The sequence below is a fragment of the Arvicola amphibius genome, chromosome X (genome assembly GCF_903992535.2).
Source record: "Arvicola amphibius chromosome X, mArvAmp1.2, whole genome shotgun sequence".
In the NCBI taxonomy this organism is placed as follows: Eukaryota; Metazoa; Chordata; class Mammalia; order Rodentia; family Cricetidae; genus Arvicola; species Arvicola amphibius.
The window spans coordinates 24,975,784-25,001,588 of NC_052065.1; positions in this window are offsets into that span (position 1 = coordinate 24,975,784).

Sequence of the window (25,805 nt, forward strand, 5' to 3'; positions counted from 1 at the left end):
GACATTAATGCACTGTGCTGCTTCTCTGTCGCACGTGCCATCTGCTCCCATCAGCCCTGTGGGGTAAGTGGTAGGTAATTGTTTCTCATCGGTAGGTCCATTTTCTCAGATAAAGAATGCACGATTCAAAAATAAACATCTACTCTGAGGCATGGTGACCAGGCCGGTGTGGGTCTGGGGGCAGCCACCCCATCCGCTGCTAGTAGTAGGTGAGGCTGCCTTCCCTGTAATTCAAGTCGAAGGGCAATTTGATTCATTAACAGTGACTCTGGGGGAGGAGGAGGTTCAGGGAGAGAGCGGAGACAGAAAAAACATTCCTGAGAGTTCTTCTAAACCAGCAGGGTCAATGCAAAAGAGAAGGGGAAAGCAGGAAAGAGAAATTGGTGATTCATCAGCTGCACCGGTGAGTGGTTGGAAATGAGAGATAAGAGCCTGCTCCCCGGCTCAGCTTCCTCGTTAGCCAGGGCCATGCTGACTCACCAAGGACTGCAGGTTCCAGACCATAATTGAACTGAAAATCCGCTCTATGGGTAAGCGTGGCAAGGCTCTGAAGGTGGACAAGCAGAGTGGGCAGGGTGAAAGCCCCTCCCACAGAAATTCGAATGGGGCCCAAACATCATGTCCCCAGACTCTCAGGATGACTGAGAAGACGCTTTTTTTTTTCCCTAAAGGAAATTGCATCCTGTGGTTCACTTTTAACCTGTTTTCCTTAAGCACTGCCATGGCGTCCTCAGGGTGACCTTCACCTCCCCTCAGAGCTCATCTCCACACTCATCAGTCATTTCTTAAATAAATATTTATTGAAGTCCTGCCGGATGCCCGGCGCCAGGCTCCTTGGGAGGTTGCTGTGGGTCTCTGGTGCTGACCAGGCCCCTATCTGCCATTGGCTGGTAGAATACTGGGTAATTTTACTTCCTCATCTCTGTGGTGGGCTTACTTCATGGCTTTCTTAAGATGATACTGAGAAGGTTAAAATGAAAGAAAGTGTGTGAGCTCAGGCCGGAGGAAACGGGTTCGAGGTGCTGGTACCACGTTGCTAAGCTTCTTTGGACCTTTCATACTTGAGGCTAAGCCCACTTGCTTCTCCAACAGCCCTGACCTACTGTTGCCCTATGGCCTTAGGCCCGAATTTCACAGCCCTACACTCTGTCAGTCCAACAGACTGTTCCCTCTTGCTGGCCAGCCAGTCCCTCCTCGCACAGGGTAGAGCAGAGCTCGCCTTCTAGAACGCTCTCTGCTGCCCTTCCGCCAAGGCAGCACGATTCCAGTTCTGAGGAGGAGATTCCCTCACACCACACTTGCTTCAATCACAGCCAGGCCCACTAATTGATTCATGTTATTTTATTTTCTGTACTGGTGGTTAGGGCCTCCAGCAATTTCATGCAAATTTATGAACCTTATGCAAATGAGGGCATCCCTAGACTAATTGCACACAAAATGGAAGCATTTGCAGGCACCTCCCCCAATCTACTGTGCCCTGGCTCCTTCTCAATCCTTACAGGAGTCTCAAACTCTGATGTTCTCACACAATTCCCACATCAGCAGCCTTCTGGCCCCCTTGCTTCCTCATCCTCCATACATTTCTTAGTGGTCATTTTGCAATGTCTGACAGACAGCGCCAGCCTCATTTGCAAGAGATGGGTCTGCTTGGTAGCCCAGGAAACCCCAGAAAGCCATGAGGAATACTCCACCCAGCCTATTTTTAGTTGAAGTCGTTGGGCTCCCACTCAACTTCCTCCTTAAGTCCTCCTTGGAGTAGGGGAACCAACCCAGGACAGCCTGACAGCCGCCTGAAGCACACACACTCAAGGGACTCCTTCTGGAAGGACCAGCGCTGTGTGTGGTCCTCCTGCCTCCAGGAAGAGCCAGTCCACACGCAGGCCGGCGGATTCTCTGAGTCCGTCTATTCTGCATTAGATGGGGTTCCCTAGAAACAGAGTCCTAGCAAGAAACTGAACGACAATACTAAAGCGCGCAGGTGCCGGCTACACAGCTGCCCTTTCTTCAGGCAAGGAATGCGGGTTTGTTGCGTTCGGTTTGGTTTGGTTTTATCACTACCGCCCACCCCCCCGCCCCCCCCCCGCACCCTTTACTGCTAGGAGTTCAAAGGGCAGGGGTGGTAATTTATCAAATGTTTAGGGGCAAGAGGGCTCCCATCTCATCCTCGGCAAGTGTGGACCAGTGTTCAGTGGCTGAGGGATAGGACACCAGCTGCCTCTCCCACAGGCATATCTTTTTGTTTGCTTCACTTAATTTACCTTTTACATCGCTGTAAAGCATGAATTTCCATTATCCCCATTTGATAAACATGGCACCTACTGCTAAGCACAGATTGCCACCGGCTAGTGAGCTTCCTAGACACAACAGACAAGAATAAGCTTCGGATCCAGACTTCCAGGCTCTCTCACAGACCTGGCCAGCAGGCCTTTAACTTTTGTCTTTGGTTACTCTCAAATCTCGCGGTACAATGTATGCTTTAGAAGTCTCTCATGCGCCTGGTTTTCTATGCAAGTCCCCTTTTCTATGTTCCCTTTCTTATGGTTTCTTTTTCTTTCTTTCTTTTTTCCAAAATTCTTCGTGGAATTGTGAGGAGGGAGTGGCCCTGGAGTCACAGGGAACATGAAATGGTCTCCTACCTGTCCTCCTCTTATACCTTTCCTTCCCTGCCAAGCCCTTTCCCCGCCTTCATTTTCCTTCCACTGTCTCCCCTCCCTTCCACTCCCCTTAGGCCTCATCTCCCCCCCTCCCTCTCCTGTCTCTCTTCATCATCCTTCATCTTCCTATTCCCTTCTTCTTTCTCATTTTCTTCATTGTCCTCTTCCTCTCTTGTCACCCTTGACCCTGCCCCCAGATAAACCAGCAGCAGGAACGTTGCTGCTGCACTGTGCTCTTCAGAGCTTGGAGAAGATAGTTTGTTACCTCAAGGGGCTGGCTGGCAGTTCCAGACAATAATCCATACTCCTCACTGCCGGAGGAGTGACCCAGAGTCTGTGTGAGGCACGAGGTCAGGATTAACCTTAGAGTGGAAGTCTCAGGTCAGGGTGAAGACAGGGAGCCTGGTGGGAGATGCGAGAGGCTGGAATGGGAGGTGAGTCATGTTATCTTGATTCTTTGGAACGGGCCCATGGCCACCAGAGTCACAGAATGGTTACGGATGAAATACCTTTGTTCACTTATAGGAAGTAAACCTTGACACCCAGAGCTCATGCAACTGCTCCTTGCACAGCTGTGTCTAGGAGTCCGACCACTTAAGTTCTCTTTATGCCACCAATCCAAGGGTCCCCTTTGGTCTTCCCACAACCCACTTCCCTCTCTTCTCTGATAACCTTTCCCATTCTCCTGAATTTCATTCCCTGGTTCCCCGATTGAAACTGAACAAGCTCAAAGCTGGTCTATATCTCTAACAAGAGATTACATCGATGTGGTTCTTAGAGATTAAGGATTGCTTTCCTGTGAATTGGCAGACGCTATTTGTAGGCCGATCCACCGTGGGAGTCAAAGCAGTCTTTAGCCCCTTTTTACAGGTGGGAAAAACAAGGCGGTGAGAGTTCAGGGCTCTGTGTGCTCCTTCTAGGCAAAGGTCTCCGAGGTTGCCCTGAAATGATGTGCAGAGAGTACGCTCTGCTTGCGGAGGAGAAAACTCAAATGGGGGAGGTGGGCTTACGTTTAAGAGATGCGAAGCAGGGGTGGAGATGTTAGGTCCCAAGGTAAATCCAGAAGATGTCCCCATTCACACCCTGACAGAAACCCACAGTGCTCTCACATATGACCTGAGCCTGAGCATATCTTTGAGAAACACACACACACACACACACACACACACACACACACACACACACACACACACACTGGGATCTCCTTGTGAAGCAAGCAGAAAGAATGTGTGCCGCTAGGGAGAGGGAGTTAGAGTTCCCGGGACTGGTTACTCAGGCTGGACAGGACCCCCATGAGACTGCTGTTGAATGCCAGACCATAGGATCCCATTTTCCTTACGCTTCTGAGTATTTTCCCCATGCAGGGCAAAAATGCAATTGCAGTCATTAAAAAATGGCGTTGAGCAGTGTTTTCTCATTTTTCCCAGGAGGAAATCAAAGCTCGGTGAAATGTCACGCAGCTGGCATTTTGCAGAGTCCAGATTCAAAGACAGGAACTCTGCCTTCAGGATCCGAGTTCTTAACTCTAATACCACACAGACAAATCTGGCATTTCCTACCTCTGTCCTGCATGAGTGAGCCATGCACCTTCCAGTTCCTGTGTCTCTGGTCTTGCCTGGCAGGTCTGATCAAACCAGGAGAAACATGTTTAGCCATGAACAAGGAGGAATGTGTTCATTTTGTCTCTTTCTGTCATCCGCCTTTGGGAACAGCTGCTCAGGCCACATGCACACTACTCTTTCTCCTTTATGCACCAGCTCGGCCAATCCCTGTGGTGACAGTATAACCTATAGCCCCTATAGCTCTTGGCTTTCAAGCAAAGGTCATGTGCTTCACAGACTCCTGTGAACAAAGCCAAGACTGACACCTTTCTGCGTTCCATCACGTTTAGACACCAAGGACAATAGTAGTTATTTGCTGGGAGATATTGAGACAGTCTCACCTTTCCTCAGTTGTAACTCAGTTTCCTGGAGCAAAAGCAAAATCTAAGAGCTGAGGATGTCGTTAAAATACACAAGTCAATGTATTTGCTTTCAAGTTTGCATAAGAGTATGCCTGTGTGTGAGACAGCATAATATTCTGGTGAGTAAGCTCACGTGTGTGTGCATGGGTTACAGCATCTGCATGTGCGTGTGCATGGGAGAGAGCATTCACATGTGTGTGTGTGCATGGGAGCGAACATCCACATGTGTGTGTTCACAGAAGAGAGCCTCCACATGTGTGTATGCATGGGAAAGAGCATCCTCATGAATGTATTCATAGGGGAGAGCATCCACATGTGCATGTGCATGGGAGAGAGCATCCACATGTGCGTGTGCATGGGAGAGAGCATCCACATGTGCATGCGAAAAGAGCATCTACATTTGCGTATGCATGGGACAGAGCATCCACATGTGCGTGTTCATGGGAGAGAGCATCCACATGTATGTGTGCATGGGAGAGAAAGCATCCATATGTGAATGTTCATGGGAGAGAGCATCCATATATGAGTGTTCATAGGAGAGAACATCCACATGTGTGTGTTCATAGCAGAGAGCCTCCACATGTGTGTATGCATGGGAGAGAGCATCCACATGTGCATTTTCATAGGATATGGCATGCACATGTGTGTGCATGGGAGGGAGCATACACATGTGCATGTTCATAGGAGGGAGACTCCATATGTGCGTGCTCATGTGAGTTTGCATGTGAGAGAGCATCCGCATTGCATGTTCATGGGAGAGAGCATTCATATATGCGTGTTCATGGGAGAGAACATCCACATTGCGTGTGCTTAGGAGAGAGCATCCACATGTGAGTGTTCATAGAAGAGAGCATCCACATGTGTGTGTGCTTGTGAAAGAGCATCCACATGTGAGTGTTCATGGGAGAGAGCCTCCACATGTGCGTGTGCATGGGAGAGAGCATCCACATGTGATTATTCATGGAAGAGCGCATTCACATGTGCATATGCTTGTGAGAGAGCATCCACATGTTAGTGTTCATGGGAGAGAGCATCAACATTGCATGTTCATGGGAGAGAGCATCCGCATGTGAGTGTTCATAGAAGAGAGCCTCCACATGTGTGTATGCATGGGAGAGAGCATCCTCATGTATATATTCATAGGAGAGAGCATTCACATGTGAGTGTGCATGGGAGAGAGCATCCACATATGAGTGTGCATGGGAGAAAGTATCCACATGTGAGTGTTCATGGGTGAGAGCATCCACATGTGAGTGTTTATGGGAAAGAGCATCCACATATGCGTGTGCATGGGAGAGAGAATCCACATGTCTGTGTGCCTACAGTTCTGTCTACAGGGCCAGAAAAGCTTAAAATGGATTAAGTATTTCATTAAGACCCTTTGCACAGTGCTCTATTTGGACACGTTGCAGCTGGCAGACAGCTGGAGCCCACAAGATGAATGGCTGTGTTTTATGCCCACCCTAGCTTCATAACTTCTTAGTCTTTTCCCATTGCACTGAGCGCAGAAAAGGAGGTTCTGGGTCACCATCATAATAGAGGAGTGTTTTTTGCTGTTTGGAGTTATCTAGAGGTGGGCAGGTTGGAAAGGAAGGCAGAGAACTGAAGGATGCTGGAGGTAGAAATGTGTTACAGTTTTGGGTGACCTGAGACTGGGGGAAGCCATTTGCATCCAGAAACCACAAGGAGCAGACACCACACACCTATCCCATTTTATTTGGGATACCCTGGAAAAAAAGAAGAATGTTGTTGAATAGGGATTGGAGGCATCTTTAAAAAGATCTCACTGGATATTTAATGCTCTAAACTAGTGGTTTTCAAAAGGTTCCTGATGCTGCGACCCTTAAATATAGTTCCTCATGTTGTGGTGACCCCAACCACAAAATTATTTTGTTGCTACTCCTAGCTGTAATTGTGCTACTGCTATGAATCAGATTGCAAATATTTAAAATGCGACCCTCAAGGGGTCGCGACCCACAAGTTGAGAACCGCTGCTAAAGGAAGCCTTTGGTTCTGACCTCCTTGCCAGCTGAGTCAGCATGAAACAGAGGGAAGTGAAGAAGGTAAGACCTGGTTGCTATGAGCTGGGAGGGTTTGTACTACACACATGTTGCTTCAAAATCCTCTTTGTGTAGCTCAGCTTCTCACTGCTGTCCCTGACCTTGCTGGTCAGGCTGCTGGACCAAGTATTAGATCCCATGGCCTAGGGCGAGCTACATCATCATGGTGAAGGACACCGTCTGCAAAGGAAATCAGAGGCTCCTTCTCCAGCTATAATGCCACAAAAGCAAAGCACATCAATCTCTCACACAGAGTAGCTTCAGAGAGGTAACCCACCGGCAACAGACAAAACAGCTGTCTCTAATCCAAAGACTCTGCCTTGGCAGATAAATACTTCCTGAAAAACAGATGGAGGCGCGCATGCGCATCTTTAGCTCTTCATCTTTGCCTAGTGTCAGAGTTGAAATTACAATTCGGAAGCATGGAAAGTACGATTGCACCACTGAGTATCTAGCACAGACCCTATTTCCAGGAAGGTCGGAAAGCTAGGGCCATCTGTATTTGATAAATCCACTCACGGAGCTTCTGAAGTAGCCAGGAGTGCTTCCTAAGCCATGGCTCCCCTACATCTGACCTTTGCTAGAAGAAAGGCTTTTGCTGCCACCACCTGTATACTCTTGTTGGTTTGAGGACAGGGCGATTGCTCGGTACCCATTACCCGGAAGGATGAAAGATGGAGTGAGTGTCTGCACACGAAGGACAGTCCCCCAAAAGATGGCAAGTTGAGCTCCCAGGAGTGCTGCATTCTTGTTCCTCTCTCCTGCTTCAGAGGGAAATTATAATGGAACTCCAGTGAGAAGAGGTAATCTGGAGGCAAAACCGTGCTTTAAAATACGTGTTCTTGGTTCCCCCTTTTTCCAAAGGGAATTCAGAACCTGATCAAACCACTTGTGTGTCCATGAGGTCTTTAGGAAGCATCTAGAAGAGTTTTTTCTCTACTTTGCACACAAGCATCCCCTTGGAACGAAGCCCAGGCCCAGTTTGCCCATCACAGCATGAAAGAAGCGTAGGGTCAGCGAATGGCTCAAAGGATAAAGAAGCACTTTCCCAACAAGCCTGCCGGCCCGAATTTGATTCCCAGAACCCAGTTGGAAGGATAGCACTAATCAGCTCCAGGAAATTGTCCTCTGGCCTCCACATGTGTACATGCATACAGATATAGGCACAAACACACAAACAAAATAAAGAGAAACAATAAAATCAGGAATGAAGCAAAGCCCACTGGGAAGAGGGAAATGTCTCATTGTCTTTAATTATTCTGGCTGAGAAGCTGTTTTGATTGGGTCCACACCCTAGGGGTGACACTAGCTGTGATGCTAAACCTTGTGCCTTATGATCTATGTATGGATAGCCACACTTCCTGAGTGCCACCTGGGCCAGGCGCCCGGGCATAGGCTGACCTGCTTACAGAACTCTGGCTTCCCATCCTGCGCATTTCCAGCAAGGCACCATTTCCATATTCTCTGGCAATAACTAATTAGCGATTATAAAGCTCTTTGAAATATGAAGTGCTGCATGATAATATCTGTAATGAGCCTGATTCTTTCCCTCTTGCATGAGGGAGGGAGAGCTGAGAGGGGGGAGAGCAGCTTCCTCTCCCTGACCTGCCTCAGAGCCCTGGTCTGATCAAGTGACCCAGGGGAAGGGGCCTGAGCCTTGGCAATTGGCTTGGGAAAGTGGCCCATCGGCCCAGCAGCGCTTTGACATCTGCCTTGCTCTACTCCGTCTACCCCCGCCACACACACACCAAGCTCCTGCCATCATCTGACGACCAGCTGCTGATGTGACTGACCCTCAGCTGGGGAAAGGGATGAGGGTGATGGATGGAAAAGGGGGAAGAGGAAGGTGGAGTTAGGGTGAAGAGAAGAAGTTTGGTTCGTGGTATCCTTAATGTGATTTAGAATTTCATATTAATATATCACCTCGGAAAAAAATTAATGAGAATCGTGAAGAAAATAGGATAATGAATATGATAATATATGGGGAGTGCTTTGGGCTTCTTAGAACAAAGGTGCCAGGAATTATTGCTGTGATTTTCTCACGGTGCATATATATTTTTATTAAACTCTTAAAAAAAATGCCAGGAGATTCACTTCTTTGCGAGGTATTAATGCCTCGTAGAAGAGTCGTTCTTCAATTAGTTCTCAGAGCCCCAGCCCACCTCGTGGCTGTTTTCTCGTGACACTTCTCAAGACTTCCGCTTAAGGGCCACGGAGAGTGGGTTAATACAGTCGGTGGCTTTGCCCAGGGAAGCTACTACGTACATGCCCGAGGAGCTGGCTTTGTGAGGAACTGGAGCTCTAGAAAGTGGCAGGCAGGGCTGGGAACAGGGAGCTGAATGCAAAAAACAACGAGAAGTCAGGCCCTGGATGAATGAAAACTCAGGGGAGGGGTGGCGGGGAGGCAAGGGGACCCCAGAGAAATAGCAACATACTTCTGTGTTCAGTATACCAGCTTCCTTCTACTTCCCAAGTGACCACTCAAGCCTCACCTCATTCTGGGGATTTAAACGTAATTAAATGGACAGTCTGAGGTAAGAAGAAATTCTGTGGGACATCTAACCCACAGGCTAAAGATTAGCATGGAGAGTACAGTGTATATTCAAGTCTGTCTTCCAGTTCTCCATGAAGATTTTCCTCACCTTACAATGTGCCCTAATGATCCCTAGGTCTGCAGCCTGAAGTTACCACACGGTCCAGCTTAGTACAGAGCAGGGTGCTTGGTATTTTACCTTGTAACCACAGGACTGACTGGGAGCTATGTCCCCCTGTCACTGCCTGGTTTAGTAAGGAATGCCACACTGTACAGTGTTAGCTCAGAGAAAGGTCAAAGTTCAAAATTTGAAGTGTGTTCTCCACTAAATGTATTTCAGTTACTTCTCTAGTTTACTTTCGGTTGTGCTAAAACACTGACCAAAAGCAACCTGGGGAGGAAAGGGTTTATTTCATCTTCCAGCTCATCTTTGCATCTATTATTATACATTGATTACACCTTATAGTCCAGCATTTCTGGAAGTCTGCTCAGAAATGCTGAGCAGGAAGCAGCGGGCAGAACCTAAGGCAGAAGCTGTGGGAGTGCTGCTTGCTGGCCTTCTCCCCATAGCTTGCTCAGTCTGGTTCTTAGACAGTCCAGGACCACACCCACAGAGGCACCACCCAGAGTGGGCTGGGTCTTCCCAATCAATCATTAATCAAGAAAATTTCCCACAGACTTGCCTACAGGATGTCTGATGGAGGCATCTTCTCAGCTAAGCTCCTCTCGTCCCAGATGACTATAACTGTGTCGAGTTGAGGAAAACATCACACAGCACCACTGGATACCATGGTTATGGCAAAAACAGAAGTGGAGCCATTGTAATTTATGGGTTGACTCTCACAGTGTGATTCCTGGACAGCAGTATCAACATCACCAGGAACATGCTGGAGATGTCCCCAAGTCCCACCTCAGTCCTAAATAAGATTCTCCAACATGGGGCTAGGCAAGCTGTGCTTAAGAACGTCTCCAACGCGCTCAAGTTGAAGGACCCCTGAGCTGGGGTAACTGTTCATCACTCAACAGCTAAGATCTACCCTGAAGGGGCTGTGTAAAGAACACTCCAAGTCACAATAGAGCATCAGCCTTTCTTTGAATAGGGATCTGAGTGGGGCATCACAGAGTTTACTACCATGGCTAATATTATTTTAGTTCCTGCAAACAGGAAGATGGAGTAAGCCTCTACCTTCACCCTCCTCTGCACAGAAACCCAGCTTTGGCCTATCTGAGGCTGTGAGAGAATGAGGGGAAAGCAGGCACACGTACAGCAAAGCTTTGATCGGATGTTCTGGGCTCTTAGATGGAGAAGCCACAACACCTTGGAGGCTCAGCATATTTATGACGTGCAGTTGAACAGGGAAGTGAGGTTATTGCATGTAGCTGAACAAGGAGGAAGGGTTATTGCCTACACATAAACAAGGAGGCAGGTCTCTGCGGCAGAGGAGTTTTGAGGCCCTGAATATCTGGAGGAGAAAGTGACAGTGGACATTTCCTGCATAGACTGTCAACATTCGCACTCAGACCCAGGGAAAGCTTTGTCACTCCCGTATTGCTAAGGCATCGGAGTCCTTGACATGGCTGTGTCCATGTCAAACAACACACATTCACTCAGGACTTCATTTGCTTCCTACAGTACTCAATAGATTCGGGGGAGCGTCAATGATACACCAGGTTGAGAATCCTTCCCTTCCCATTCTCATGGTGGAATAAGAAATTTAATTATGGAGTATAACTATGCATTGTGGCATTAGAAAGGATTAAAAAGGTCTATGAAAGGTATTAAGGGACTTAATCTACATGGAGCCATAAGAAGAAGATGCTGCTTTCCACATATGACACTAAGCTGAAGGATGAAGGATGCATAGTCTTCTTGGATGAACAAGCCATTTTGAGCAGTGGTAGTAGTAAGAGCCAGGGGTCTCGGGTAGAGAAGATCTTAATTACTAAGGAGTGAAGTAGGGGAGGGGGCAATAGGAAATGAGGAAATGAAGTCATGCTTTATACATAGTGGAGTGGGAAATCACCAGCAGGTTTTAAGTAGGGAAGTGGCAATTGTTCTGGAAGCCACATGGAAAGTAAATACAAAGTCAAAGTAAAGGATAAGAGCGAGGAAGTATCATGGCAGTGTCCTGGTCAGCCATGATGGTGACTGCGACCAATGGCATCATGGGAGTGGGGAGCTATAGATATGTCCCAGGAGACTGTACTGAGGACGATGGATTAGGTGGGTGTTTGAGAGGGAAAGGTGAAGGAAAAGAAGACACCACCTTCAATGCCTTGGTTTCTGGCTTGAGAAGCTAAGCAGAACACGGTACCATCTCAGAAAGTGCCAAAAGAGGCCAAGGAAAAGAACAGAGAAGAAGCCACTCTAGTCTTTCTAGAGCTTAAGTGTTTGCTGAACTCATTCAAGGAGACTTAACAGCTAAAGTATTGGATGGTACCAAAAGACAGCAAGGAACTAGGGTGGATGGCAGGATTTGCTCTATTAATAGCTCTATTAATACACAGTGAGAAGAAAGGGGAGATGTTGATGAGGCAGGAAAGAAAAAAGAAGAGCAGGTTATAAGGTCAACATGTCCTGGGCATCTCCCATGAATGGTGTGCCAGCCTGAAACACATGGTTCATGAATTCCTTACACAACTCCATACAGCCTATAGAACTATTATCCTCATTTGATCCACAAGGAAATGGAGGCACAGTGACATTATACAACTTGCCCAAAGTAACACAGGCAACTAGGAACTAGGCTTTGAATCAGGAAATGCAGACCTAGATCCTAAGCCTGAACACAGGGTCCCTTGTGCCCCCTGGAAGACGGGTTGACTGTCACCAGGTATCTACACGGGGTCAGCGAACAGTTACACCTACAAGGACTCTCTTCTTCCTGAAGCTCTAATTCCGTCCTCAGGAAATCACAGGCTCAGAGGTTCAAGAACTCAGCCAGGGGTATGGCGTCGTAAGATGGATGAGGTAGCATTCAGACACAAATCTGTGTCTTCAAGGTCCCTGCTGGCATCACTGTGCTGAACTTTTTCCCAGTGGCATCCAGACTGTCTTCAAGAGCAAGGCTGGAAAACACCGCTTCCTACAATAGATGGCATGTACCCATCCAAGCAACATTTCTTGACACTTGGTTACAGGCTTAGTTCTGCTTGAAGCGCCAAATAATTACAATACAGGGCCATCGACAGTGGATCTTCTCAAATGTCCCTAGAGAGTAGCAAGTCTCCCTGACACCTTCATGTGAATGCCTTTGTCATGTGACTTTGAAATTACTCAGCAGAAAGTAAGGCAGAGTTTACTTTGCTTTCTCGTGGATTTGGAGTTGGACTACTTTTTAGGATTACTTTTATTGTGTAACGGATTGTGACCTTAGTAATGAGGAAGGCCTGTCTTAACGGGCCCATATTTGTGGAGAAGTTGTAGGCTTAAAGTAGCAAGATTCAGGCTTATTTCTATTCCAGGATGTCTAGAATCTCAACTAGAGGAACCCGAATGCTGAGAAAGACTCAGAGTCTGGAGCTGGGATTATCTGAAGTTTTGTTATTGTATATGTCCAAAGCCTGAGTTAACACTAACCAGAGTGCCTGTCTGGGACCTGTTCGTTGATCCTGAGCTTCTTCACAACATGGCAGTCTCAGAATAGTCTGATTTCTTCCATGGAATCTCAGAGCAAATATAGAACGGCCTTGAAAGATTACGAGTAATAGCATGCGACACGAACTCTACCTAGGGGGTCTATGCTGTGCTGACGATACTGTCCAGGCGGAGAGCCAGAGAAGTTTTGTTCTCTGTCCATGATCACATAGTACCCTGCTATCAGGATCAACTTAGGAGATACCGGAGTCATTTTATATCTGTCAATTTGCTGAACCCTGGGCTGGGTCTGGTTGAATGAACTTGACCTGAGAATGACCTTCTTGGTGAAAGAGGAAACCAATGAATGTAGACCACGAGTGCTTTCTTTCGCTTTGAAGAGCCCCGGGCCGGCACCTGCTCTAAATGGCTGCCCAGTATGCGTATTTATTGGATGTCTGCATCTTACGAGTCTCTTTTGTAGCTGTACACCCATGATGGGTCACAATTTCAGTGAATATTATAAATGGAACATGCAAAAATCATATTTGTTACATTTATCCATATTTATATCATACATTTGCAGTATATAGAGGCACTCAGAATATCTTTTATTTATAAGCGGTGCTGTGGCTCAGGTTTGTTAGAAAGGCTCAGAGTGAGAGCGGGTTTGTAAAGTGCTCCAGGGTCCTCTGGGATGAGGGCAGCGATGTAAGTGTAAGTCATTATCATTAAACTAAACTGCCTTCCTCCGATTACTGACAGCACCGAAGAGGTTCTCCCGCCTCCCCAGCCCTGCGCACGGCCTGGTAATGCTGGGATAATATAAAGATAATATTACTGGAATAAGTGCTTGGCAGCATTTATGCCTTTATTAGAAGCAGCCATATTGTAAGACAGGGAGAGGCCCCAGAAGGGCTGCAGGCTCGGTGCACAGCATTTTGCCTAGAATTCTAGGAACAATCTCAGTGTGGTCATCATGGAGCTTCCCATAAAATTAGCATTGCCTCATTCCTCTCTGAAGAACCTGCTTGCATTTTCACTTGGCCCTCAAATATGCTATTGAGTCTAGCTGGGTCTGAGGGTGGGAAGCATGACATTGACGCCTGGAAGCTTCTGAAATTCGAGTTCACCCAAATTAGTATTGTGGTGAACCACGATCTCCCTGTGTACCTGTACCAGCCTTGAACCCGCAGCAATCATTCAATCTCAGCATCCACGCCTGAAGATTCCTGCGTGCGCTTTATAGCTGGGCTACATTCCAGCCCCACTGTATTCTAGGAGACCTCCAAACCCCGAGTCGACCACTCAGACCCTCAAACTGATTAGAAAGTCACAGAGACCGAGGAAGCCATTGTAGCTTCCGATAATGGACGGGACTGGTTTCCACAGCTGCACAGTGTCTCTGGCTGACCCCGTGGAACTATCATAGATCACAAGAATAAGCAGATGCTGCCAAACAGTCCCTGTATTTGACAGAGTCCCTTTTCCTGTTCAAGTTGCACAGGGATATTCAAGTTTGCATGTATGTGACACTTACAAGAGCCCTTTACGTTTTTTTTTTTTTCCGCCATCTGGTTGGCATGGAGATGCCCTATCCAGACATTTTGAGAGCTCTGGTAAGTCAAGTCACTGAAAAGTCTACTTCCTCTATGGCATTTGACCTTTTCACTGTTGGTGTGACGATAGCTTAGCTGTATTATCTCCATTTTGTAGAAGTGGAAACCAAGGCTCGGAAAGTCTGAATGAGTGGACCAAGCTAACAGGTGTGGAGAAACAGCTGTAATCTAGCTCCTCCATTTCGCGGGACTCGAACTCAGCGAGGTTCCTTTACCTTTCAGTCTCTCATACAGTTTCAGTTAAAGGGCTGGAGGTGAGGGACATAAGGCACTGTCAACTCACACACCTGAGACTGCCACAGAAGAGGCTTCTGGTCTCTCGGTCTCTTCACACCGCTCCTACAACAGGGTAGCTTGAAGATGGCTGGGTTCCTCACATGACACCCAGGCTCCTGAGGTGAGTGTCCCCAGAGAGGGAGCAAGGTAGAAGCCATATTACTTTGAAGATCTAACCTGGAAAATCACTCAGGGTCACCTTTTCTTCCATCCATAATTGCTTATTGTAAGTGATTTATGATGGGGGCTGGGGAGATAGACAAGGGAGCCTGAGTTCTATCTCTAGAACCCATTTTTAAAAAGATACATGTGGTTGTGCGCAATTGTAATCCCAACACTAGGAGGGAAAGACAAGAAAAAGTCCAGAGGGTGCCTGGAGCTTGCTGGCAGTCCCTCTAATCTGTAATCTGTAAATCCTAGGGCAGTGAGAGACCCTGTCTCAAAAAACAAACAAACAAACAAACAAAAAACAAGTTTGATTGGTACCTAAGAAAGAACATCTGAGATTGACTTCTGGCCTCCATATGTTACACAGGCAAACACATGCACCCCCAAACACACACACACACACACATGCAAATTTACACACACACACACACACTCACACAGGCACACACACTGAAGCTGAGTCATGAAAGCCAGCTCATAATGGAAGGGAGAGGAAGTAGGTTCCAATTTTTTTGTTCTTTTTTAATTACTTTATAAATAATACCAATCAAAATTTCCACTTCCTCCCATCCTCCCACTTTCCTCCTGCTCCTGCTCCTCCATTCACCCTCACCCCTCACCTTCCAGTCCTAAGAAAGGGCAGGGTACTTCCCTGTGGGAAGTCCAAGGCCATCCCCACTCCATCCAGGCTTAGGAAGGTGTGCATCCCAACAGAGTAGGATCCCAAAAAGCCAGTACATGCAGTAGAGACAAATCCCAGTGCCATTATCATTGGCTTCTCATTCTGCCCCAATTGTCAGCCACATTCAGAGGGTCCAGTTCGATCTCATGCTCGTTTAGTCCCAGTCCAGCTGGAGTTGGTGAGCTCCCATTAGATCAGGCACACTGTCTCAGTGGGTGGACCAACCCTTTGCTGTCCTGACTTCCTTGCTCATCTTCTCCCCACTTCCACTCTTCAACTGGACCTTGGGGGCTCAGTCCAGTGCTCAGATGGGGGTTTCTGTCTATATTTCCATCTGTTGCCGGACGAAGTTTTTATGGTGATATTCAAGATAATCATCCGTCTGACTACGGGACAAAGCCAGTTCACACACTCTCTCCTTCACTGCCCAGGGTTCTAGCTGGGGACATCCCCATGGATTCCTGGGAAACCTTCCAAAGCCAAGACTCTTGCCAACCCCAAAATGGCTCCCTCAATTAAGATATCTCCTTCCCTGCTCCCATATCCATCCTTCCTCCATCTCAACCATTCCACTCTTTCAAGCATTCCCCAACCCTCCCCTTCTCTTTTCTCTCTCCCCTTATCCTCTTTCCCCCCACCCTACCCTCACCCTCATGCTCCCAACTTTTGCCTGGCAATCTTGTCTGCTTCAAATTTCCAGGAGGATCTATATATGTTATTCTTTGGGTTTACCTTATTACTTAACTTCTCTAGGATCATGGACTATAGGCTCAATGTCCTTTGTTTATGGCCAGAATCCACTAATGAGTGAGTACATACCAGATTCATCTTTTTGGGTCTGGGTTATATCACTCAGGATAATGTTTTCTATTTCCATCCATTTGCATGCAAAATTCAAGATGTCATTGTTTTGTACTGCTGAGTAATACTCTAACGTGTAGATGTGGCACACTTTCTTTATTCATTCTTCCATTGAGGGGCATCTAGGTTGTTTCCATGTTCTGGCTATTACAAATAATGCTGCTATGAACATAGTTGAACAAATGCTATGATTGGGCATCTCTTGGGTATATTCCCAAAAGTGGTATTGCTGGATCCTGGGGTAGGTTGACTCCCAGTTCCCTGAGAAACCGCCACACTGATTTCCAAAGTGGTTGCACAAGTTTGCATTCCCATCAGCAATGGATGAGTGTTTCCCTTACCCCACATCCTCTCCAGCATAAGCTATCATTGGTGTTTTTGATTTTAGCTATTCTGACAGGTGTAACATGGTATTTCAAAGATGTTTTGATTTGCATTTCCCTGATAGCTAAGGAAGTTGAACATGTTCTTAAGTATCTTTTGGCCATTTGAAATTGTTCTGTTGAGAATTCTCTTTTCGGTTCAGTATCCCATTTTTTAAATTTTGTTATTTAGAATTTTAATGTCTAGTTTCTTGAGTTCTTTATATATTTTGGACATCAGACCTTTGTCTGGTGTGGGGTTGGTGAAGATATTCTCCCATTCAGTAGGTTGCCTTTTTGTCTTAATGACTGTGTCCTTTGCTTTACAGAAGCTTCTCAGTTTCAGGAGGTCCCATTTATTCATTGTTGCTCTTATTGTTTGTGCTACTGGAGTTATATGTAGGAAGTAGTCTCCTGTCCCCATGTATTGCAGGCTACTTACCACTTTCTCTTCTATCAGGTTCAGTGTGGTAGGATTTATATTGAGGTCTTTAATCCATTTGGACTTGAGTTTTGTGCATGGTGATAGATATGGATCTATTTTCATTTTTTCTAGAGATTGATATCCAGTTATGCCAGCACCATTTGTTAAAGATGCTTTCTTTCTTCCTTTGTATAATTTTAGCTTTTTTGTAAAAAATCAGGTGTTCATAGGTATGTAGATGAATATCTGGGTCTTCAATTCAATTCCACTGGTCAACATCTCTGTTTTTATGCCCATACCAAGCTGTTTTCATTAGTGTAACTCTGTGATAGAGTTTGATGTCAGGGATGGTAATGCCTCCAGAAGTTCCTTTATTGTATAGGATTGATTTACTATCCTGGGATTTTTGTTTTTTCCAAATAAAGTTGATTATTGTTCTCTCAAGGTCTGTGAAAAATTTTGTTGGGATTTTGATGGGGATTGCATTGAATCTACAGATTGCCTTTGGTAGAATTGCCATTTTTACTATGTTAATCCTACCAATCCAAGAACATGGGAGATCTTTACATTTTCTGGCATCCTCTTCAATTTCTTTCTTCAATGCCTTAAAGTTCTTGTCAAATAGATCTTTCACTTCCTTGGTTAGTGTTACCCCCAAGAGACTTAATGTTATTTGTGGCTATCGTGAAATGTGATGTTTCTTTGATTTCCCTCTCTGCTTCTTTATCCTTTGTGAACAGGAGGGCTACTGATTTTTTGAGTTGATCTTGTATCCTGCCACATCACTGAAGGTATTTATCAGCTGTAGGAGTTCTCTGGTAGAGTTTTTGGGGTTGCTTATGTATACTATCATATCATCTGCAAAAAACAAAAGTTTGGCTTCTTCCTTTCCAATTTGAATCCCCTTGGTATCCTTATGTTGTCTTATTGCTATTGCTAGAACTTCAAGCACTATGTTGAAAAGATATGGAGAGAGTGGACAGCCTTGTCTTGTTCCTGATTTTAGTGGAATCGCTTTGAGTTTCTTTCCATTTAATTTGATGTTAGCTGTCGGCTTGCTGTAAGTAGCTTTTATTATATTTAGGTATGAACCTTGTATCCCTAATCTCTCCAAGATCTTTCTCATAAAGGGGTGTTGAATTTTGTCAAATGCTTTTTCGGCATTTAATGAATCATCATATGTTTTTTTCTTTCAGTTTATTTATATGATTGATTACATTGATAGATTTTCATATGTTGAACCATCCCTACATCTCTGGGATGAAGCCTACTTGTTAATAATGGATGATTTTTTTATGTATTCTTGGATTTGGTTTGCCAGTATTTTATTGAGAATTTTTGCATCGATGTTCATGAGTGAGATTCGTCTCTAATTCTCTTTCTTGGTTGAGTCTTTATGTGGTTTTGATATCAGGGTAACTGTAGCTTCATAAAAAGGGTTTGGCAATGACTCTTCTGTTTATATTATGTGGAACATATTAAGGGGTGTAAGTATTAGCTCTTCTTGGAAGTTCTGGTAGAATTTTGCACTAAAACCATCTGGCCCTCGGCTTTTTTTGGTTGGGAGGTTTTTGATGACAGCTTCTATTTCCTCACAACTTATAGGTCTATTTAAATTGTTCACCTAGTCTAGATTTAATTTTGGTATATGTTATTTATTTTAAAATGTTCAATTTTTTTACACTTTCCAATTTTGTGGCATACAGGCTTTTGTAGTAAGACCCAATGATTCTCTGAATTTCCTCAGTATTTCTTGTTATGTCCCCCTTTTCATTTCTGATTTTGTTAATTTGGATGTTTTCTCTCTGCCTTTTGATTAGTTTGGATAGGGGTTTGTCAATCTTGTTTTCTTTCTCTAAGAACCAGCTCTTTGTTTCATTGATTCTTTGGATTGTTTTCTGTGTTTCTATTTTGTTGATTTCAGCCCTCATTTTGATTATTTCCAGTCTTCTACTCCTCCTGGGTGAGTCTGCTTCTTTTTTTTCTAGAGCTTTCAGGTGTGCTGTTAAGTCACTAATGTGAGCTTTCTCCGTTTTCTTTATGTGGACACTTAGTGCTATGAACTTTCCTCTTAGCACTGCTTTCATAGTGTCCCATAGTTTTGGATATGTTGTGTCTTCATTTTCATTGAATTCAAGAAAGACTTTAATTTCTTTCTTTATTTCTTCCTTGACCCAGGGGTGGTTCAGTAGTTGACTGTTCAGTTTCCATGATTTTGTAGGCTTTCTGGGAGTGTATTGTTGTTAAATTCTAACTTTATACCATGGTGATCCAATAAGACACAGGTGGTTACTCCATTTTTTTTTGTATCTGTGGATGTTTGCTTTGTTACCAAGTATGTGATCAATTTTTGAGAAGGCTCCATGAGGTGCTGAGAAGAAGGTATATTCTTTTCTGTTTGGGTAGAATGTTCTATATATGTCTGTTAAGTCCATTTGATTCATTACATCTGTTAATTCTCTTATTTCTCTGTTAAGTTTCTGTCTGGTTGACCTGTCCATTGGTGAGAGAGGAGTGTTGAAATCTCCACTATTAGTGTGTGGTGTTTGATATGTGATTTGAGTTCTAGTAATGTTTCTTTTACATATGTGGGTGCTTTTATATTAGGGGTATAGATATTCAAGACTGAGACTTTATCTTGATGAATTGTTCCTGTTATGAGTATAAAGTGTCCTTCTCCATCTCTTCTGATTGATTTTAGTTTGAAATAAATTTTTTTCTTAGATCTGTTTGATTGGAAACCTTTTCCCAACCCTTTACTCTGAAGTAGTGTCTGTCTTAGAGGTTGAGGTGTGTTTCTTGTAAACAGCAGAATGTTGGATCCTGTTTTTTTATCCAATCTCTTAGCCTGTGCCTTTTTATAGGTGAATTGAGTCCACTGGTATTAAGTGATATTAATGACCAGTGGTTGTTAACTCTGGTTATTTTTTTGGTGGTAGTCTTTGTGTTTCCCTTCTTTGAGTTGTATTGGTGGAGGGTTATCAGATATCTATGCTATTGTGGGTGTTGTTGGCTTCCTTGGGTTGAAGTTTTCCTTCTAGTACTTTCTATAAGGCTGGGTTTGTGGATACATATTTTTTTAAATCTGTTTTTGTCATGGAATATCATATTTTATCCATTGATGGTGAAAGAAAGCTTGCTTGGGTATAGTACCCTGGGTTTGCATCTATGGTCTCTTAGTGTCTGAAGTACATCTATCCAGGACCTTCTGGCTTTCATTGTTTCCATAGAGAAGTCAGGTGTAATTCTGATAGGTTTCCCTTTATATGTTACTTGACCTTCTTCCTTTGCAGCTCTTAATATTCTTTTTTTATTCTGTATGTTTTGTGTTTTGATATGGCAAGGGTATTTTCTTTTTGATCCAGTCTATTTAGTGTTCCGTCAGCTTCTTGTACCTTCATAGGAATATCCTTCTTTGGGTTGGGAAAGTTTTCTTCTATAATTTTGTTAAATATATTTTCTGGGCCTTTGAGCTGGAATTTTTTCTCTTTCTTCTACCCCTATTATTCTTAGGTTTGGTTTTTTTCATGGTGTCCCAGATTTCCTGGATGTTTTATATTAAGAATGTGTTAGATTTGCTGTTTTCTTTGATCAATGAGTCTATATCCTCTATAATATCTTCAGTGCCTGAGATTTGTTCTTCTATCCCTTGTATTCTGTTGGTTATACTTGCTCTGTAGTTCCTGTTCATTTACCCAGGTATTCCATATCCAGTCATCCCTCGGTTTGTGTTTTCTTTATTAGCTCCATTTCGGTCTTTAAGCCTTGAACTGTTTCCTTTACCTGTTTGATTGTTTTTTCTTGGTTTTCTTGGGTATCTTTGAGGGATTTATTAATTTCTTTTAACTTTTTGTTTGTCTTCTCTTCCATTTTTAAGAGAGTTTTTCACTTCCTGTTTAAGGGTCTCCATCATTTTCATAAGGTTACGTTTAAAGTTGATTTCTTCTACTTCTGGGTTAGGAGGTTCAAGTCTTGTGTGTTCACTGGATTCTGGTGTTGTCATGTTGCTTTTCAGGATGTTGGGAGAATTTTTGCATTGGCGCTTGCCCATCTCTTCTTTCAAATGAGGCCAGCAGAGTCTTGGCGTCTTGGTCCAATCTTTGCTGTGGCTGCCTGTGTACTTTGGACTTTTTCTTGGTCTGCCCTCTCTTATGTTCCCTCAGCTTTGGAGCAGGCTCTCAGATCCCCTCTGCCCTGAAGCAGGCTGTGTTGGGGGTTCAAGGACCCCACAGATGAAAAGGAAGGCTTGGGGGCAGGGTAAAATGGGGTAAAGAAAGCCAGCGGCAGGGAAGACACCCTGCTGGATGGCCAGAAAAGCTTAGGGAATTGGAGGGGGCCTGGATTCAGTCCCCCAGGACTGTCCAGTCATGTGGCCATTTACTCACCTCTCCTGATCCCCTCAGCACGGGAGCAGAGTCTCTTGCAGCTTTCTAAGGACCTCGCAGACAAAAAGGCAGGCTCTCTGGATCCCTTCAGCCTGGTAAATCTACATGTTGTTGCTTCCCAGCTCACCAAAGCTCTCAGTTCATCATCCTCCAGCAGCAGCAACTTCACCGCAGCATATGAAACCACTGAAGACAGCTTCTCTGCAAAACCGAGTCAGAACCGGTTCCAATTTTTTTTTTTTTTTTTTGAGGGGAAAGGGTTACTCTAAAGAAGCTGGAGACATGTTTTTAAAACTGTTCCAACTCTGTTGAGGCTATACCTCATGGAAGTTCTTTCAGCATCACATTGGGGACTCAGGCAGATCTTAACCCTAAGGGACTGCCCCTCCCTCAAGCCTGCCACATTATAGGCCCCTTTAACTAACCCAAATGCCAGCCATCCTCCAGCATGATCTGTGATGCAACACGGCTGATGATGGATGGCATCAAGCTAATGTTCTATCCCACAATGGTCCATGTTCTGGTCAAAGAATCACAGCCACCCTTAATCAAAAGCCCCACACAGAGTGACATGGAAAAAGGGCTGTGGCGAGGTATCCCCAGCCACCAACCCCACGCTGGTGCTACTGAGAGGTGTTTACCTGTTGCCTGAGATGCTCTAAACCCCCAGTGTCTCAGTTTCATTTTGAACTTGACAGATCAAAGGCCGACTTTGATGGAGAATATTAACTTTCTGGCTTCTTCCCAAGAAAGCCGAACAGATGAGGAAATAATACAAAATAAAAGGCATCTGCAAACACTGATTGTCGGCTGCTTTCCATAAAATACGCCCTCTGTTATGTGTAACACTCTGAGGCTTTCATTTCTCGGCCCCCTCCCTCTTCTTTGCTCCTGGTCTTGAAGGAACTGCTTTTGCTTATTTAGGGAGCAAGACAGGCAGGCAGGCAGGCAGGCAGAAGAAGGAGAAGGAGAAGAAGAAGGAGGAGGAAGAGGAGGAGTGTCTGTGCTAAGAACAGCCCCCTCCTCCTCTCCAGAAAGTGTCAAGCAGGTGTACCTGCAGGTGTACACAGAGGAGAGCAGAGAAGGCTCCACATCCCTAGGAGTCTCCAAGCCCCGTCCCAGCTGCTTCCAGCACCTGCTTCCAGCTGCCAGCCCAGAGCAGTGAGTGTTAGGAAGTTACAGAGGACTGTGAAGAAAAGCCACAACAAACAGACTCCAGGCAGGGAGCCACTCAGGTGCTGGCCATGACTGTCCCTGCAGGGCTGGGGATAGCAAGCATTCTTGAAGGATGCTGGGGGTGGAGACTGCTGGAGGGAAAACATTATGCACTGGGCCCACTCTTATCAATCACTAAGAAAATGCTCTACAAGGTTGATCACAGGTTTATCTAGTCAGGGCATTTTCTCAATTGAGCTGCTTTCTTCCTAAATGACTCTAGCTTGTTGCCATAAACAGTAGCCAGTACAGGAGGTGAGAGCATGAATGTGTGATTTAGGGAGAGGATACAACTGAGCCTGTAGCAACACTATGGCCCTGAAATACATATTAAGGATAGGTCCAAGCCCACATTTGTGTTCAGAGCAGCGCCCTAGACAAAACACATCTGCTGATTTGTACCTCACGTGCTTAAAAGCATCTTACCTTGATCTACCATTGTGCCTGGCTGCCTCTGTTGCATGATTTCCTTCATTTCCTGATCAATGGAAGGCCAATCCTTATAGGCAGCAGCAAGGGAGGCAGCACATTCGAGAATATTACCCTTCTGCGATGCCGGTGCACAGCTGACCTGGCTCACGAGGGAAAGCCTCTGGGCTCTCTAGACATCCATGATTACTAAAGGAAATAGGAAGTAGAAAGCGGTCATCTGTCCTGGACATTTCCCACGCATGCCAGACCACAGACAGAAGTTGAAGCTGTGCTACCGACTAGTCTGGGATACAGAATCACAGCTCTGCACTCAACTTCTGCCATCCATAGTGTGCAGGAAAGGAGACCTATCCATTTGTGACATGGAACCCCACTGAGTGGCTGAGTCCAGCAGGGTCTGTCTCTCTCTCAGGTGACTCAATTCAGAAGGCAGGACTTTTAGACAGAGGAGGAGAGCTACCTCTTTCACAGAAAAGGGGCTGAGGATCCCATGAAGTAGCAATGCTGTCTTAGTTAGGGTTTTTACTGCTGCGAAGAGACACCATGATCGTGGTAACTCTTATAAAGGGAAACATTTAATTGGGGCTGGCTTGTTTACATTTTCAGAGGTTCAATCCCTTATGATTATGAAGGGGAGTATGGCAGCGTGTAGCAAGACATGGTGCTGGAGCTTAGAGTGCAACATCTTGCAGGCAACAAGAAATCAGCTTACAGTCACACAGAGGGAAACTTGAGAAAAAGAGATATGCAAACCCCGAAAGCCCGCCCCTATCGTGACACTCTTCCTCCACCAAGGCCACACCTCCTAGTAGTGCCTCTCCCTTTGGGGGCCATTTTCTCTCAAACCACTTCAAATGCCAAATGGAACAAGTGCCCACTCCTTGAAACCTCATCAAAAATCAGTTGCCCATGATACTGAACTAATTTCAAAGTGTTTTTGCCATTGACCTGTCTCCATATTCCTTTGCTCTCTCCACTTCTGTAGCTATGGAACAAGTCTTTTTTTTTTTTCTCAAGACAATATTTTTATTGATTCTTTGGGAATTTCAGATCATACACCCTGATCGCACTCACTTCCCAGTCCTTCCCTGTCCACCCTGCCCTTGTGACCACCCCAACAAAATAAAAATAACAGTAATAAAAACCAAGTCCAGTTTGTTTTGCCCATGTACTTGCTGAAGCATGGTCAGACTCCCAGTGCCTGGCCCCGAAAGAAAACTGAGTTCTTCCCCACTGTGCCCTGCCAGGAACCACCAATTGTAGAGAGCTCTATTTCAGCATCTTTATCACAATTTTTAAAGCGTTTGAGTAAGTCTTTTTAAAGAAACAATTCTTATTTATTCTTTGAAAATTTGCATACACACACACACACACACACACACAAAATGTTCTCTCTTATTCCCCTCCTACTGCCTCATGAATGCTGTATCCCAATCAGTATCTTTACTATATGAAGTCTGCTGTTATTATTATTGTTATTATTATTTATAACCTATTGAGTTTAACTAGAGCTGCTGGCATGTACATGTTTATGAGGTTGTTTATTGAATCATGGAAAACTTAGTAGTGACCACATCACTGAAGAAAAATGACACCCTCTCCCCAGCAGCAGGGATGGGGACTCCCAGTTACAGAATATGTCTTAAAATCAAGCAGTGTTTTTTATTTATTCTTTACTATTTTTCAAATTTGCTCTAACTCTCTGGGTTCTTTTGCCTTTCCATATAAATTGTAAATTCCACTTATTAACATGCACATAAATCCTCCTGGCCTCATGATTGGTTATAACATTATACCTATAAATCATTTTGACCAGAATTTATTGTGTTGAACTGAGACAATCCATGACCATGCTATATCACTTTTCCATAAGAACCCACGTTCTCCATTTTTAAAAAGACTGCTTCTGTTTTTCCTCTGAGTTTTGTATTTTCCGTCATATAGATCATTCATACATTTCGGTACTACTTAGCTCACCATTTGGGAACTATTATAAATAGTGTTGCTCTTTTAAATTGTCTTTGCGTTTAGTATGTTTAATTACATCCTCAAACTTGGTAAACTCATGTATAGGTTCTGTGCGTATATTTGGCCTTGCTTGTGGTTTATAGATAAATATAGTCTGCAAGGAGAAAATTTTATTTCTTCCTTTCCAATCTATATGCCTTTTTACTTTTTCTTTCTTTCTTCTCTTTTCTTTGATTTTCTTTTCTTTTTCGAGACAGGGTTTCTCTGTAGTTTTGGAGCCTGTCCTAGAACTAGCCTGGAATTAGATCTTGTAGACAAGGATGGCCTCGAACTCTAAAGATCTGCCTGCCTCTGCCTCCTGAGTGCTGAGATTAAAGGCATGCACCACCAATGCCGGGCTCTATATGCCTTTTATTTCTTTGCTTTGGTTTACTGCTAAATTCACTAGTGAAAAAAATTAGAGGGGCAATTTTGATCATTCTTCTTTTGTTCCCACCACAGGGAGAAAGTGTTCCATCCTTTGCCATTGAATGTTAACAGTTATTAACATTAACAATGCCATGTTAACAGTAAGATTTTGTAGCTGTGCTTTGTCAGGGTGAGGAAGCACCATTCTATTTTCAATA